The 6000-nt window shown below is 41.4% G+C and overlaps 1 protein-coding gene across 1 annotated transcript in view; it reads right to left on the reverse strand.

The window, feature by feature from the left end:
• The window catches only part of LOC124619549 (cadherin-23-like), a 490213-nt gene extending 486162 nt beyond the window's left edge, over window positions 1–4051 (reverse strand). The window contains exon 1 of the mRNA XM_047146019.1: window positions 3901–4051. The gene's annotated coding sequence lies outside the window, so the exon portion shown is untranslated. The remainder of the gene's footprint in view (window positions 1–3900) is intronic.
• Window positions 4052–6000: the final 1949 nt, after the last annotated feature.

Here is a 6000-nt window from a genome sequence, read left to right on the forward strand (position 1 = left end):
AGAAGCTTTCCATAAGAACTTTGAGGGCACCGATGTATGTGGTGTGAAAATCACAAATCTCGCGTTTTCCGACGGTGCAGCCCTGTTGTCCAGATCCAAGGAAGAACTGACGCGGAAGAACTACAGTTTGTAGATGGCAGGGAGCAGAATCGACCTCCATGTGAACGAATCGAAGACCTGGTGACGAGCAGGACTGATGATTATTGAATAGACCCACTCCAGTCTGTGGTAATCGGAAAGGGATGATAATTTTAAATATCTGGGTTGGGAGAGGGGGTAATCTTTACAGAGGATGTATCATGTGTGGTAGAAATCAAAGCGAGTATCCAAGCCGTAAACCGATCATACTTCAGTCTGAGTCAGCTTTTTAAATCGCTCAGTCCCTCAAGAAATCGCAAACTGCACCTGCCCAAAACATTGATGCAACCCGTTGGGCTGTATGCTTGCGAAACTTGGACTGTCCGGAAAAAAGCGAAAAGTCTTAAGAAAGATCTATGGTTCGATACAAGGTAGGATCCGGCGTAATTGTTAGCTGAATGAAACCTACAATAGATGAAGCAATGAAGGCCAGATGAGAAGCAAGCATAATTGTGGGCTGGATGAAATCCACAATAGACCAAGCAATGAAGGTCTGATTAGCAAGCACTTTGTATGGGCAGGACATGTCACTCGGATGGATATTTACCGATGGCATTGAAATCCATGGATTTTATCCTCCGCGGAACACCACTATTCCTAGTGGAAGAAAAGACGCTGAGATGGAACCTATGACGGTTTACTGCAAATCGGCACAATGGCGACAGAAGGCACAGAATAGAATCTAGTGGAAGAGGAGCCTTTTAGCTACGCGCGGTCCTCTGAGCCATATCGCGTAAAGTAAGTAACGGGAAGCAAACTGACGCTTTCCTTTGACACTGGGCGTCGTGTGGAAGACGTGATGAGCGCTATATGTTTATGTTTGCAGCAGCTACACATTGCAAAAACGAAATTGCAAATATCTGTCGAAGAACCACAGTAAATGCACCTGATGTCTCTTGGGACGGACACTCGACGAGACTTACCGCTTGTTATTACCGACCACCCACACCCCCCCTCCACCCCCCCCCCCTCCCCCCGCCCCCCATTCGTAACGACCAGGAGGAGGAGAGACAGCAGGATAAGAAATCTGCTCTGCCCCATAAGGTGGCTTACACAATATGGCAAAAGTGTAGATGTAGATGTAGATGTACTGTTCTTCCCATCTCAGTAACAGGAGAAACTAAATTTCCCTATAATTCCATTCATCCGGTGTGTCTTGGCTCGCAGCATCGTGTAAGATCGCCTGTGGACTTGGGAAGTAACATGAAAAAGCAGGTGGCAAGTGTAAATACTAGGCTATTCCTGAGGCATATTGGTGGAGAAAGATAGAACACTATAGGCACTATTTCTAGTCCTAATACGGCGTACACATCTAACTAAGTTAATTCCGTTTGTAGTCATATTGTTCTCTACGGCTCTACCATTCCTCCATTGACTGTTTACATTTTAAGGAACACAGTATAATCAATAGTTGAGCGAACTCTAAGTTAAAACGTTAGATTCTTGATGTAATCTGTCTTTTCGTGGAATCCCTTCGCAGTTTCCCCTATTTATCGACTTCCGAAAAGTACTTGGCTCAGTGTCTTATCTACGATTATTTTCGGAAGTCTCAAGCAAAATTTGTGATTGCGTTTCTTGGTAGAGACGACGCAGCACGTTATCTTGGATGGAGAGCCTTTCGACAGATGTAGAAGTAACTTCAGTCGCACCACACGGAAGTGTGCTGGGACCATTGCTGTAAATGTTGTTTATTAATGATCTTGCCGACAATATTAATAATAAACTCCGACATTTTGCAGACGATTCAGTTATCTCTAATGAAGAACTGTCTGAAAAAAGCTGCACAAACATTCTCTCAGATATGATAGGATTTCAAAGTGTTGTAAGATTAGAAACTTGCTTTAAATGTTCAGAAATGTAAAACTGAGTACTTCACAAAACGGTAAAACGTACTATCCTATTATTACAATATCAGTGAGACACAGTTGCTCTCGATCAACTCGTACAGAGATACCTGGATGGAACAGTCTGTATGTTTATGAAATGAAACGATCACGTAGGGTCAGTCGTACATAACGTATGTGCATTGTAAGAATACTAGGAATATCTAAGAAACGACAAATGAGATTACTTCTAAAACAGCCGTGGGGCCCATCCTAGAACATTGCTCGAATGTGACAGAGCCATACCAAATAGAATAAGTTTATTGAATGAATTCTAATACAAAGGTCTAAATGATTGGTCACTGGTTTGTGACCCGTAGGTGAGCGCTACGGAAATGTTAGTAAAAGTGAAGTCGCCAGGCGTTTGAAGATGGACGCAAATTAATCAGTGAAATTTCTTAGAAACTTCCGGAAACTATCCCTCGAAAGACTCTTTCAAGTTTTACTACGAACTAGGTTTTATTGAACATGCTAGGAATATATTGAAAACTCATGCTAATCCCTCCAGTAAGGATGGCGAAGACAAATTAAGAGTAGTTTCAGCGCGCACATCATTCGCGAATGGAGCAGCAAAAACCTCTAATAAACAGTCCGTTGGAAAGTTCTCTTTGCCATGAACTCCGTGTTAGTTTACAGAAAATCGTCTTTTTGAGATTCTGTAAGTTCGAGACGAATGAGAATTTAAGGGGTAGACTAGGGTAGGAATTTATTTTGAGCCATATGTTTTTATTGACTTAAAATATTCCTCATAGAGCCTATTTTTAACACTCATTCATATAAAGTGTGCCATAATTGTTACAATACGTTAAAACCGCACCTTTATCTGGCACATTCGAATGCTCGAATGCAACTGACGTAATCCTGTAATAGTTGCTGCTGAAGGCATAGGGATCCTGTTAGTTTCGGATAGCATCACAGAGAGTATTAGTAGCAACTAAAATACTATTCTCAGGAAGCTTTCTTTGTAATATTTTTCATTTACGGTAAGCAGTCAGAGCACGTGCTTGTCTCGCGTCTCCTCAATCTGTCATTTCGCTTGTTTTTTATACGAAGTAAAACGTGAGGGCTTGAAAACAACAAACGTATTTATACGGATAGAAAAGGTTCGAAAAATAAGCACAATCGTGCAAAGAAAGCTTTCATTGGTAACTGGAAATCAGTTAATCGATATAATTTAGTCCAGTGAGATTCAACGTGGACGAACAAAAGGCCAAATGTAGGTACTGGCAGTGCCGATTAAGCGTTTGTTCAATTTCAGTATTACAAAAGCGCAAGCTGAAACTTTAAACGTGTGATTTTTCAAGTTGTCGGGAGCTATAACTCATGAAATATGCACAGAATTACGTTATATCTTTTTGTAACTTGTGAGTCAACTTTTTCACACTTTAGTAAGTAGGATTTTTGGGATATATTTTAATTTCGATTTTTGTGTACGTTTTTATACCGACTTTTTGTCGAAAAAGGTTACATTTATTTCAGAGTACCGCCACTTTGTTAAGAAGCATTTTTTTTTAAATATGCAAGCTTAGTACATTAGACAATATCATCAGTTTCAAAGCAGCATTTGAATTTTTGTTCTAGGTTGAAAATTGCGGCGCCTCGCACTCCGCGAAAGCCTTTCCTCAATGTCATGTAGCGTCATATGAGTGCAAGTTTTTTACTTAAAAATACATAATACAATCTTAAACGTGTACAATAAACGTCCAAAGTCAGTTTTTTAATTGTTATTTTATTGAAAAATCTTGAATATCGTTTACAAAATCGATGTTACCCTTATCTCCCCTTAAATTCAAAATCTGAGATGGGCTCTATATTTCCTACCACTCTACTTCCGTGTGTATACTTTCCACATAAAATACAAGTAACTTTGTTAACTTACCTTCTCTTCGCCGATGGTATCGGTCCTTGCAGAAAACAGTTTATTTCCGATAACACCTGCTAGACTCTTAACCACTTCTGACTCGCTGCCGCTAATTCACTACTGTCTTGAAACACACCTGTCTCTCCTTGTGCAGTAAATGTACACCTCTGTCTTTCACAAAGCTATGCAAAACTGCCTGTGACTGAAGAGATTAGAGGTTGCCGTCGATTGCAGCCGCTCCTGACTTATCTTATCGTCCACCTTTTATCGTTGACGCACGTTTTTTCATGCTCTTTTAAAAACAAGATGACAGGATATCACTACATGTCGGGCGCTTGTTCACCTGTCGCTGAAATCACCGATCGATTTTTCACTTTCCTGCTTCTAGTTTCTTCCCAGCCACGTTGTGCTCATACACTTGTCATCCTGTGGTAGGGAATTCACCTCGGAGCAGCTCTCCAATGTGGACAAAGAACTGCTGTTTTTCCTGTTATCGCTGACGGTAGAAGCATTGGCCAATTGCTCAATGTAGATAGAGATTATCTGATAGATATCCAGAAGAGACACCATATGAATGTAAGGTTTTAAATCCCAATAGACAATATAACTGAAGCCGTAACAACTGTTTCGTGAAATAATTAAGGGAGGAAAGCAGAAAGGCCACCAAGTACGCACTGGCATTCACACACAACTTCTGATTGTCTTGCATTTCATATAATGTAAGGAAAAACAAAGAGACGAGGAGACACTGATACCAAATGAATGTTGGTGGCGAGTACAGGTTTGATAAGGAAGTCGCTTGTTGGCCAAGTAGGATGAGCCCAACTGAAGTGAGACTTCGAGCTGTACAACAACTTATCATACGCATGAAATGGGCATAGCAAAGGATTGAAAAACCATGACACGTTCATTAGCTATCTAAAAATTAGACAATATTTCTATATTTGTTAGAAATGATCCACAGTGTCAACAGTGTGCCTTCACTTATCGACCGAGAGTAATGACTGTCGCGTAGAGTCGTCAGTGCTAAAAGACCAGCAACACTGCGTGCAATAACCGTAGAAATCAGTGTGGGACGTACGACGAAGATATCCGTTAGGACAGCGCGACGAAATTTAGCGTTAGTGGGTTATGCCAGTAGATGACCGACGTTAGTACCTTTGCTGACAGCACTACATCACCTGCAGCGCCTCTCTTGGGCACTGACCATGTCTGTTAGACCCTAGATAACGGGAAATCTATGGCTTTCAGTTGGTAGTAACTGATGGTAAGGTTCGAATGTGGCGCAGACCCCACGAAGCAATGGACTCAAGTTCTCAACACGTTTCTGTGCGAGCTAGTGGTGGCTTCATAATGGTGTGGGCTGTGTTTACACGGAATGGACTGGTCCAACTGAACCGATCATTTGCAGCCATTCAAGGACTTCATGTTCCAAAATAATGATGGAATTTTTGTGGATGACAATGAGCCATGTCACCGGGCCACACTTGTTCGCTATTCCTTTGAAAAAATTCCGGACAATTCGAGCGAATGACTTGCCACCCAGATCCCATCGAACAATTATGGGACAGTTCGTGCACAAAATCCTGCACCACCAACACTTTCGCAGTTATAGACGGCAGTAGAGACAGCATGGCTCAATATTTCCGTAGGGAATTCCCACCGACTTGTGGAGTCAGTTCAGTAATAGGGCCTTTCGTAGGTATTTGTTTTAAGCTTTTTCTCTAATATTATAGAGTGTACAAGGCTATGTAAGATCAGCCGCTCTTTAATCGTACAATAGCCATACATTTATTTTAGGAGTATTTTATTGTTGTTCTTTCGCTACATATGAGCGATTGTAGCCTCTCAACGACACAATAGCAGCAGATCTTTACTATCCAGGAAACAAGACAAATTAGGATGGCTAAAGCAAGGAAGATACTGGAACTGGACTGGCACATGAGAGGGGAAGTTTTCTTTTTCCAATGAAATAGTTGTACTTCTACGTAACTGAAAAAAAGTTATTTGTGACGAAGCAGGAGTCTTAGCGGGCTAGCACGAGTGGCGAGCTAAGCCGTCCTCACACAGGACATGTTTCTCGTCGTGAAGCACGCCAAACGTGGTTTTATTCGTGGT

Source organism: Schistocerca americana, chromosome 6 (assembly GCF_021461395.2).
Source record: "Schistocerca americana isolate TAMUIC-IGC-003095 chromosome 6, iqSchAmer2.1, whole genome shotgun sequence".
In the NCBI taxonomy this organism is placed as follows: domain Eukaryota; kingdom Metazoa; phylum Arthropoda; class Insecta; order Orthoptera; family Acrididae; genus Schistocerca; species Schistocerca americana.